This window comes from Cyprinus carpio, chromosome A16 (assembly GCF_018340385.1).
Source record: "Cyprinus carpio isolate SPL01 chromosome A16, ASM1834038v1, whole genome shotgun sequence".
In the NCBI taxonomy this organism is placed as follows: domain Eukaryota; kingdom Metazoa; phylum Chordata; class Actinopteri; order Cypriniformes; family Cyprinidae; genus Cyprinus; species Cyprinus carpio.
In genome coordinates, this window is record NC_056587.1 from 5,940,402 (window position 1) to 5,952,884 (window position 12,483).

The 12,483-nt window shown below is 34.4% G+C and overlaps 1 long non-coding RNA gene across 1 annotated transcript; it reads right to left on the bottom strand.

Annotated features, from left to right (window-relative positions):
* Positions 1 to 282: 282 nt before the first annotated feature.
* LOC109063127 lies at positions 283 to 3,183 on the bottom strand. The gene is made up of 4 exons (XR_006161943.1): positions 2,341 to 3,183; positions 2,110 to 2,197; positions 1,446 to 1,573; positions 283 to 1,316 (listed from the first exon to the last, which is right to left on the bottom strand). It is a non-coding gene; the product is annotated as an uncharacterized LOC109063127 (long non-coding RNA).
* Between the last annotated feature and the right edge of the window lie 9,300 nt (positions 3,184 to 12,483).

Genomic DNA, 12,483 nt, shown 5'->3' on the forward strand with positions numbered 1-12,483 from the left:
ATAATTCATCTTCTAACTCCCTTTATTTCACAAAAAAATGGCATATTTGTTACTAAATATATACAATAATAACTTTCTGGTGTATTGTTGTTCCAGATTAATCTGATCAAAAATGTTTATGTCTTAAGTAAAAAATAATCCTGGTAATTAATAACATGTAGTTTTTCCAAGTATAAAATAAACACATATGAGCCTACCTAGTAAAATTATGAATTTACCAAGAGTTTTCAATACACAATATTCATCATATTAATTTTATTGAAGCATAGACTATTAATGAGAGGACCCAAATGCGATTGAACAAAAATAGAGTCTTTAATGTAAACTCCAGTAATCAACAATGTGAAACTCAAATGTTCTTCTGAGAGATAAAGGCAACTTAGTAACCCGCAGAGAGGGTGATAGAAAACAAAACAGAAATGACAGCAGGTGACTTGAAAAGGCCCTTTTGGCAGCAGTTTGGGTCTGTAGTGATAGCGGCGACCGACCACAGGTCTCTCAAAGTGCACGCGGGTAGCAGGCAGACAGGGATGGATGGTTGTCTCTCGGCATCAGGCAAAACTGGACAGAATACAAATGTGAAGGCGATAAACAGAGAACAGGAAGGGTTACCAGGCAGGTCTCAACAGGACAAGACAGGACAGGACAGGACGGGACGGGACGGGACGGGACGGGACGGGACGGGACGGGACTAGAGCAGAGACTGACAGGATAGTTGTCTGCTTCTTGCGAGAAAAACTCAAACGAGAATCTGACAAAGGAGGCAGCGAAAACAGAGGGAGAAATAGGGGAGTAATCAGAGGGGAAAAAGGGAACAGGTGGGAAGAGAGTAAACGAGGTAGTCAGATAAGATGAAGAACAGCTGAGGAAAGAGAAAGTAACCTAAAAAGACCAGCAGAGGGAGACAGAGTAAAAAGAAAGAACTGGAACAAGACATGACAAGACATAACAATTAAGTTGATAAAGTAGCATCAAGACAAATAAGATTCAAGGAAAATAATAATGGATAATCAAAAATTCATTAATATCATAAATTAATCAGTTCACACAGATGAGTAATGAAATGTGGTTAAAAGTCAAAAAATTCCATCCAGTCAACTGTGATACAGATCATGTGATACATATAAGACATGTGATACTGTTTCAGAAAATAATGATTCCTTATCATCACATCTAAACTGGTTTCATTTCTCCATTGTGATCTTCTCGTGTCTGTAAACAGTTTGTGGTTGATATTTAGCAGTGATGTGGTATAGCTTTTTCTCAGAAAGAGGATCTCTCAGTCCTAACATCCCATTTTCAGACAGATCCCAGACCTGGTCAAAGTAAAACAAAAAACACAAACAATTCAGATTAAGTTGTTTAATGGACAGTCAGACAGTTTAATGTTCTGCGTGATTTTAGCAGTGTGAACAACTATGACCCTTTAAGTACTGGACACATACCATTCTTCAAGCTGTTTTAGGACCTTTTGAGAAACTTTTTCTCTTAAGACAATTTACCACATCCTCTTCTTTCACTCCTTTCAAGAGCATCACTTGGTCAAAACCCCTCACTTGACTGATGAGATCATCTGTACAAAGTAAAATTGTTAAAATACTGCAATAATTTCATTATGCAAGAATTAAGAAAAAGTTACAGAGGCAAAGGGCTTGCTCATAAGACTCCATTAGCATGTGTAGTTCTCAGAGACTGGGGTTTTTGCCTCTAGAATGTATCTTTTGTTGCAGTAAATGTGTCTTTTCCCTCTAGAATCTTTCCCCAAAGTTCATGACTTCTCTCACAAATGTGTTTTAGTCTGTGCAGTGTAAGGCCTTGCTTCAAACCAATCAACTATCAATCCACAATTTATAACACAACATTTACAAAACAATGAAATAATGTAAACCACTTTTATAAAACTTGTATGCTTTTATTTAAGAAAAACAGGTGGCGTGTTTTTTTTAAAATCTTCCAGTCACACTTTGCTAACATGCTAAAATTGTAATAGCTGTATCAAAAAAAAAAAAAAAAACATATTAGAAATATAATCAAGGCTGACATGAACAGTTCTGTGAGAGATCATCATAAAGTGCTGTATAACACAGCATTGCTTCAATATACACATACCAGTGGACTTTCTGTCTTTGTTTGAGCACAAGATGGCCGTCTTCATTCCTCATCCTGAACAAATAATTTCCTTGGTCTTCCTTCTCTTCTGTGAAACAAGATAATCTCTACTTACTCTGTGTGCAATTAATATTGCTCATTAAACATATCATTAAATTCATTTAAAATAAGATTCAGACCAGAGCATTTGATGAGTAAATGTTGATTCAAAAATATTCTAAACAAATGTACCTGGGAAGGGCTGATCATGGCAAGATTCGCTGAGACTCAGTAATAGCTCTTTTAGTTTTTATCAAGGTTTGTGAGAGTTGGCTCTTAAAAGAGCTGTTGATCTCTATATTGTAGACCTGAAAAAGAAGAACAGCATTATCTGGGGGATGGGTTAGACCATAAAAGCAGCCTCTGTAGATGCTGTATAATTAAATGTTAAATTTATCTATTATTAAAAGCAAGTCATTAATAACAAGCTATATTCATATGAATTCTTTTAAAAATTATTACATGCTTTCAGGACTGTTATCAGTAGTGTAATTGATCTGGTTCTGACAAATTAATCAAAGATATGATATACTGTCTCATGTCACACTTTAGACTAGCATTTCCTCTCGTGGAAACATAAATGATGAGGTGCAGAGAGATATTATGTATAGTTGGAACATGAACTGATGGGGCTTATTTGAAGTAATTTATTAAGAAGCCAATGGACAATATAAACTTTCTGACTGTTTGGGGCATCTGACGAGCGCAACTGATTTACCAGTATTGTGATAGTGTCAGATGAGATGGTCCTGGGGCTTGTACAATATCATACAAGTGTTAAACTGAATTACTGAATTATTAAGACTTTGATGTGCTACTATGGTTTAGGGTTCTTACCAATGGGGCATTTTTAAGACTTTTACCCTGTCCAAATACCCACACTTGTGGTCTTGGCCACTTGAAACCGTGTGTACGTGACAGTCTGTGCATAACGACTGTTTCACACACACTCCGTCTGCAGTGCGTATGCAGTATGAAGGTAAAATGACGTCATAAAGATTTGCATACGCAGGGTAATATTTGTGGAAGTGTACATAAGACTGTAAATGTAAATTAAATTTGCATGCACAAGAGAAGCTTTGTAAAGGTGTAAATCGCATTTCAAGCGTAAGAAAAAATGATTTGCAGAATTTTACTTTTACTTGTAAGCGTAATTCATGTATTGTGAAACTGCAACTTCATGCTAAAGCAAAATATGCTTCTGACTTCCATTTTTCCGCGCTTACACTTTTTGGCACGTTTTTTTCGCCAAAAGACGGTCAAAAGCACTGCATTCAGAGTCATCCAAGGAGGTAGTAAAAGCACTACTGAGGCCTGTCAACAACGACTGGATAACTAGGCTAAGAGGATGTCCAAACTGTGAGTACTAAAGTCGTCTCGGAGGTGCTTGTCATCTTAGAGAGCGTCTTGAAACAAAACTCTCTTCCACTTGATCCTCTTGGTCCGTCTGATCCTGGTGAGAATTAACTTCCATGTTTATCTTATCCTCCTGATTAGTGGTGGACAATTTATCCAGTGCTCGCTTGGAGCTCGCTTCTTCTCTCTGGCTTTGTTCTACAATTTCTATTACTTTTCCAGATTTATCATCAGACACAGTGATTCCAGCTGGACCCCGTACAGTTAAGATTTGAGGGAAGAAAATCTGCTAAATTCTCCTTATGTGTGTGCTCCAACCAGATTTCATAATTTGTTAAAACTCCTGTAGTCTAAGCAGGGCCGTCGCTAGTGGGGTGAAAGGTGGTGACGATTATAGGGGCCCATGGCTGATTGGGGGGCCCCCGGCGATCTCAACCGTCTGGACGCTCAGGAAAGTTAACAGGCCACTGCTGCACGTCGTCACGAAAGCTTATCATTTTCACGTGTTTTAAAACCTTGCCAATTTAAACATTCAAAAGAGTTTAAACCATCCAAACACAAGACGCGGAAAAGCTGAAGTGAGAAGCTGGTTTCTCGCGCGCTGTGTTCAGTGCGCACGCGGAGAGCCGCATCTCACAAACAGCAACATTGAACCGAGCTCTCCATTGTGAAGTTCTCCTCGAACTTCCTCCTGCACCTGAACGAACAAATACAAATCGCAGTTTAAACAAACAGAAAAGGATGTGAAAGAGCCCAATTCAGCACCCGCGGTGTTCTGGTGTTCAGGGCTCACGCATATAGAAGCTTCTCAAAACGCGTGAACACCGAATTTGCCTCTTTTTGCTCTTGTACTGACAAATACATACAGCATATGTCAAAATATCCATCTTAGAAAGTATGTTCGAAAAAACTGTTGGTTATGTCTTAAGTGAAAGTAAACAGTGGAGAAAAAAATCGGATGTGTATTATGTTTGACGCATTCATTGTCTCTTAAAGTGACCGCGCCTAATTTAGCTACTAGCTGCTGTAATGTTAATCCAAGAACATGAAAGAAAGAAAATTACTCACTGCTCTCGACAGAATTAATTTGTAGTTTTAACAAGAATTAATGCACAGTCAAACCAACAATTATTCAGACACCATATAATGTTTGAATTTTTATTTTTTTTACTAGTAGGTGCAGGACACTATAATTTATGAAAGGGAGCAAAATAAAGCGAACTGTGACATATACCCAAAAATTCTTCATACAGTGAACTAGTGAAATTGATTAAAAAAAATATTCAGACATTTTGACCTGACCATGTTTTGTTTATGTTTTTTCCTGAATTGCTCATTCTACCTTTTCACACCACAGACTGAACAGAATTAATCACTGCTTGGTAATTAGTCAACAAAGTATTGATAGATGTGTAAATATTGTCATACTAACAACTGTCTGAAGTTTTGGTTGATTGTAGTCCATTACATACATTTCTATCAAAGTTATCTAACATTATCAAGATGAATTTGTTCTTAGACAGTTTAACTTTGAGTTCTTGTCATATTATTACCATTTTCTAAACTATAGCAAATAAACCGTAATAATGTGAGAAATGTTGTAGGTGTCTGAATAAATTTTGGTTTGATTGTATATTTATTTTTTACAGTGAAGACTTAAGCAGTGCTACTTTACATTTAATTATTCGGTTTCTGTACCTGGACACAAACTTGAATAAACTAAAACATTGTGTAAATAGCACAAATAAATAAATAGAACAAACATACAAATGAAACAATTTCAAACAGGGCCCACTGTTACAACCTGCACCGGGGCCCCACAAACCCCAGCTACGGCCCTGAGTCTAAGCCTGTTTTGCGATTGTAATGAGACCATGGTTTGGGCACTACAAGTCCCAGCAGCCCCAGCATTATATAAGGAAGTAGTGAAGATTGTTTCGCTTCCGCTTTTGATTTCGGGAATGTTGTCAGGGCCGGCCCGAGGCATAAGCGAACTAAGCGGCTGCTTGGGGCCCCCCAATAATTTTTTTTTTTTTATTTATTTTTTTACAATTAAATAACTTAAACAAGTCATATAAATGAATGAATGAATGAATGAATGAATGAATGAATGAATGAATATGAATAGATAAATGAATAATTCAAGACAAAAAAATTCTGATTTGCTGACAACTGCTGCTGTGTCTGCTACCGTTTGAGTCATGCGCAATTGCGCATAGACACCTCGCGTGTATTGACAATTCGCGCCGGCGCGCAAGTGCGCGTCACTGTAATAAATGATAAGCCATGTCACAAAAAAAGGATGTATCCCTCTGGTGCCGAAAAGAGAAAGAAGAAAAAGACAAGAGAAGGAGAAAAAAGAGCAAGATAAAGGTATGTTTGCATGATTATTTACAGTATGTTTTGTGCAGCAGCAGCACAAATTGTGCTCACGTCACTTGAGGTAGCAGCTAGTCAACACCAGTGATCTACTGCATTCAAGCCAGCTGCGGTTTGAAAGTACTTTTTTTTTTATTTTTTTGGTTTGTGCGTCTAATCGTGCGGTATGAGTGCTGGGAGCGGTCAAAATGGATGTAAAGAAGCTGTCATAACGGCGTTTCCTTTATACTTTTGCTGATATTTTCAATAGTTCACGGGTGACCCAAAAAAAAAAAAAAAAAAAAAAAAAAAAAAAAAAATTCTGCATAAACCGTAATTTAACCCTAAAAAGAACTTAAAGGTACATCAGAATATTTATTTATTGCTATTTTATGTCATGATATAAATAATACAATTTCGTTTTTTTTTTTCAAATGACTTGAACATTGAATTAATGTTTGTGAATACATTGTTTTTTGTTTTTTGTACATTAACATTTGTATTGTACATTTATTAATATACATAATTTATCAATGTTTATATAATATATATATATATATATATATATATATATATATATATTTATATATATATATATATATTAACATTGATAAATTATGTATTGCATTTGTGTGTTGTTTGTGTGTGTATACCTTTCGACTAATAGTGACCCTGACTACTGCTGTATTCATTTTCAAGTTCAATCTATTATACATTTTCTGTACAATTTAAAGGCAAATCACTCCAAAACTCAATGTGCATTCTCACTCTTTTCTCATAAAAAGCACTTACTCGTAAAAAGCTTTCCTTAAAAGGTTTGCTCATTTTTCCAATTGATTACTTTTAACATTGACCCTGAATATTACTGAATTATCATTTACTGTATAGTTTTGGAGAAAATTAATGGCAAAATCACTCCAAAAAAGTGCATTCTAGCAGTTGCACCATTACCCATTTTCAAACACTCATAAAAAATCTTTGCTTTATAGGTTTGCTCATTCTTTCAGTTGGTTCCTGTTCTTGTGATCCTGATTATTACAGTATTAAGTTTCAAATATTTTTATTGTGTAAAAATTAATGACAATTCACTCCAAAAAACAAAGTGCATTCTAGCAGTTGGACCATTTCCCATTTTCACATTTGAAAATTATTTATTTCATGTTTTGTGGCAGTTTGTATTCAGAAATTTAAGAGTAAAGTATTTTATTTAAGTATCATTTTTTTATTATTTATTTTGTATTAATACATAACCTCACTGTATTCATTTATAATGTAACATTATAGCGTGACATTTGTGTCAATAATCTTCAAGCACAGGTGACTCCGTGTGGTGGGAGGGGGGCCCCCAAATCAAATTCTGCTTAGGGCCCCCAAGAGGCTCGGGCCGGCACTGAATGTTGTGGCGGATTTAGAACTTTGAAAAGAATGGTAGGCAATGCAATTTGTTTGTGAGAGGTGCTCTCTCACTACTTTGCTACTTTTATTGATTGCATTCCATGTATGAATTGATGTTGTGGCAGATATAGCACTTCAAAAGAATGGCAGCAGATAAACAGTTACATTAAATACTGTGTAATATTGATGACCTAGTTTTAAGGAGTTTGTTTTAATGATATTATTCTTCTCTGTTTTAGTGTTGTGGCTGGATTATTGCCTGACTGATGGTTGCCTGACTATCCCAGTCGAAAATATTGTATGTTAGAGGTATTGTTTAATATAAAGGGAGCTTATTATGTTTTTTAAATTACTTGTAATATTTATAGTGAGTGTATTTTATTTAATTGATGTGTTTTTATATCTTTATGTTCCTTTGTTGTAATAGACTGTGTTTTCCCGTTTAGGGATGCATGGTTACTTTAGATTTAATACTTTTGTTATTGTTTTTTTATTTCTTTTGTTCTGTGAATTTGGGAGCCAGATTGTCAGAGGAGAGATTAGGCCTTGTGTTTGTATCACCTGCATTGCCCACTGTTAATTAAGTTGTTTATTCTTTTCTTTTGTAGGTTCAGTTTTGGTTTCTTAAACCAATGGTGGCCACTGAGTTGCCCTCACTGTGTGAATGGCGGTGGTGAGGTGGCTGGGATTGTGTGGTGGTTTGATCACTTTATCTTTTTTTTTTTTTTTTTTTTTTTTTTTTCTGTAGGTTTGCAGTGTGATTGCTGTGAGCTTGACTGCTGTGAGAACACTTTTGCTCATGCCACTTCTGTCTTCACTTTCTGGGTAATCTGTGGCCATCTATAGTTGTTTTTTTTTTGTTGTTTGTTTTTGTTTCTTATTTATTTTTATCTTGTTTTCATGTTGGTATTTGCATCAAAGATTGGTGATGTGATGTTTTAATACTTTTGACCCGTCTGAATAAAAATGTGCCTGTTTATCAAAGTCACCTCATGGCCCCTTTCGCCTGGTTACTACTGACCTCTTTAGGTCATCCCACCACACAATGTTCAACTTTCAAATCCACCATCAGATTATTTAGAAGAAACCATCAAGTCTGCTGCAGTTCAATATACTTTTAGTTCAATATACTTTTAAAATATTAAAGTATATAACATCAGAATTGACAGGACACAACCTGTTGGTGGTCGCTCACTTTTATTGACTGGCCAGTAGCAACCGGAAATGGTCAGGGCAAGAAATGACATATGGCTATCTGAAATGAAGCAGGTTACTAAGGAGAGCAATGACACTTTTGCCAGTGTAGCATCAATCAGCATTCCAGATATTGCTTGCCCTTTTTTAAAAAGGACCAGGTTTCTGTGAAACAAATTTTCCTGGTGCCTTTTGAATTAGACCATGCTCAGGTGAAACAAGTGCATGCAGAATATGTTTAGATACAGTGTTATGTGATGCTCTACATATGTTCAGTTTTTACGTATGTTATAGGCATGTTATTTTTAGTACAGTCCTAGACTAACAATGACAGCTAACCGAATTATTGTTTATTAGGATGATGGAGTTGGATGCTGCTGTGCATCATAACAAGTATATATTTATTGACGAGGCAGCTTTTCATTTGGCAAAAACCAGACATGGACATACATATAAGTAATGTGTACATTTCAAAATCCAAACTGATTAAAATTGTCACACTGCTAGTCACTCTTTCAAAACCTGATCTCATGTTTTCATTAGCTGTACATATTTCAAATCATATCATTGTAAGATGTAACGAGACCATTTTGTTTAATCACCAGAACAAAACAGTGTATTTGTACTTTAAACAATAACTAAGCAAATAAAGCAAGATTCATGCTTTAAATCAGCCTTGCTGCTGAATTAAAGATGCTACGGTAATATAGGGTACAGCTGCCACATTAGAAAATACTGGACATTTACATTGCCTGACTTATTTACAGTAACTGAAATAAAATCCATAAAGTTTATAATAGTATCCAACCAGTGTGGCGAAGGTGTAATGAAGACATGAGACACGCATTCATAAAGTTTTGTCCTAAACAGTTGCCATACAGTACATGTTCTCACTGTACCATTTGACTGAATATAGTTGACTTTCAAAAAGAGGGTTAGTTAGAGTAATCTGGCTCTACAATGGTAAGGCCTCCATTTATCACGTTGTTACGGTTTATGCTGGTGTGAAAATGAAGGTGCACGAAGAAGATGAATTACAAAGGGTTTCTTTAATGCTAGCAGAGAAACAAGGCCACATCCAACATAAACTATATTACAACATTAGAACAACATCAATCACGGACGAGGAAGAACTAAACAGACAGGGTATTTAAGCACACCGGAGGTAATCAGGGAAATGGAGACAGGTGGGGATAAATCAATTAACAAAACTAGAACAGGAAACAGACCAAATAAGGAAACTGAAAGTCACTGAATGTAACACACGTGTCATATTGCAATATAAAATGTTTTTTAAATCAACAGTTATCTGCCATATGTGTACATTATACTTTGTTATCTGTTTCAGAAACTGCAAACCAGTCCTACAGAATCTTTATCTATAGTCTCTATATCTATATAAATCTTTAATGTAGCAAATTATTAATTTATTAACCATTAAGATCAGTTGAATTAAATTATAGAAATGTATTAATTTGCTTTTGAAAAGATGCAAGTTTGACAGTAATACTATTTAGAAAGGCAGTTATATACAGTAGATGAAACATTTATTATCTGCAATGAAAATAATACTTACTGATTTTCTATATTGTACAAACAAAATATGCTAAATATGCTATGAATAATATGCAAAATATGCAATGTTTGAAAAAAAAAAAAAAAAAAAATATATATATATATATATATATATATATATATATATATATATATATATATATATATATATATATATAGGTTTTGATGATCTGCTGTGAGATTTGTAGAAGTTACAAAAGCTCTATCTTGGATACTACAAGGTTTGTAGCCAAAAATCCAAATATATGTTATTTTCCTCTGGGCTATGGTGGTGCATTTTGAAGTATTTAACGTATTTCAAAATAACCTGCCACGTGAAATATCAACTGGCGTAAAAAAAAAAAAAAAAAAAAGTGTTTATAATTTAGGCAATAAATGTGTTTTTACAGGCGCTACTGGGCATTGTTTCCGAAGTCATGTCTGCCCTCTCCTGTTGATTTTGTAGAATTACACATGCACACTGACAGTGTAAAATGATTTGAAGAATGTTTGGTTACATGATTTGGAAACTGCAAGCCCAGCTCTATAGAATTCCCATCTATAGAAGGAATTATTAAAAGGAAACCAACTGGAGTAAAAAAAAAAAAAAATTGTCTATTATTTGCACAATAGATGTGTTTTTACAGTCACTACTGGGCATTGTTTTCAAAGTCATGTCTGCCATCTTCTGTTGATTTTGTAGAATTAGACACACACAGAGACACCTATACACGTAAGCCTGCATTGTAAGGACAGTTTCTTCAAACCAGAAAAAAATGTGGTTTATAGGGACTGTGCTTTCCTTTTATAGTAGAGCTTTCAAATAAAAATGTAAATGCTTTAAAAAATCAGGGCATCAAAACTCTAAATTTATTTTTTTATTTATCATTTATAAAACAAGATACACAACATCCTGATTTTTTGCTGAATTACAAGGACATATGTCATAGAAGACAGAAACCTGAATTATGAGGACAAAACGGTTTGCAAGGACAGTGTGATGTCACAATGACATCACAGCTCATTAGAATATGACCAATACACACAAACATGACAACACCCTGCACTACAAAGACAGAAGGGTTTACTAGGACTGTGAAATCATAATAATAAACTAAGTATAATTATATATTATATAAACAAAATAACATTGTTTTATATAATGAAACAATTTTAAATTTGTATCTGCAATCCAAACTGTATATTTATATGCATTTAATGGCATAGCAAAAACTTTTATTTTGCAGTTTAGACTGCAGATATATGTTTGATATTGTCAAAAAAGTAAAAAATGTTGCTTTATCATTCTGTGAATAATCGCACACAGTGTGAACAGCTGCACAGGGACCTGTTCTTTTAATTCAAGAGTGTGATCTCATCATATAGTTGTGCTGCTTGATCAGACTCAAGGACTGCCGACTGAATACCTTTAGAAATACAATGTGTCTCCTTTATTTAGGTTGATGAGTAGAGATCGACCGATATATCGATTTACCAATTTTTTCCCCGATATTTAAGCATTTTACTATAATCGGATATATAGGTTTTGTAATATCGTATTCACCAATAAATGCTGAATTTAATTCTCTCTCTGTTGTAAATTTGCTCCATCATTAGTCTCATGAAGCCGCTTTCATATTGCTGTTCACTCAGCGGGTTGATGTGGTCGATGCTCAGGAAATGCTCCAGCACGGCCACCGCATATAACTTTTAACAAGATTCACTTGTTCAAAACACCCTAAATTGTATTAACATTTACTATATAACCATTATTTTGCTAGTAAACATCTAAATAAATAAAACTCTATGGAAATTAATTATTTATTATCGCCGCAAGCGATCACAGTTTGAGTATAGTTCTGTGTATATGCATAGATAAACCACACTGTCAAAATTTATAAAATAAACAAAATACACAAAACATTAATAATTTGATATAACATTCAAGTTGAGAAATGCAATAAAATACGATGTTTTGTTTGTTATATTCAAATATTCCAGAGAACATTATCCAGTGAATTATTATTGACTCTGTAGCTATTAAGTGTCTTATAAACCAAGTAAAATGGTAGTTTAAAATGAAGTTGATATGACTCCTGTCCTTTATTTATTTTCTTCTTTTGAAAACATTAGACATTCTACATTTATTTTGCTTATTGTTAATATTAGTGTTGTTTCTGTTGATGCTTTTTATAAATAATGTTTTTTATTGTTGTAATATAAAGATTAAATTTAACATGAAAGACTAATTTTCAACACTTAAAAAAAAGATGACTGAAAAGAGGAAAAACCAAAGTGAAGTATGTGACTTCACTCAGTCATTTATTTACTTTATAACAGTTAATAAATATCGGTTCTGCATATTGGTTATCTGGCACATAAACATGCAAATAATTGGTATCGGTAATAAAAAATCCATATTGGTCGATCACTATTGATGAGTGCAGTATAAAACAACACATTCACAATGAATCCTGC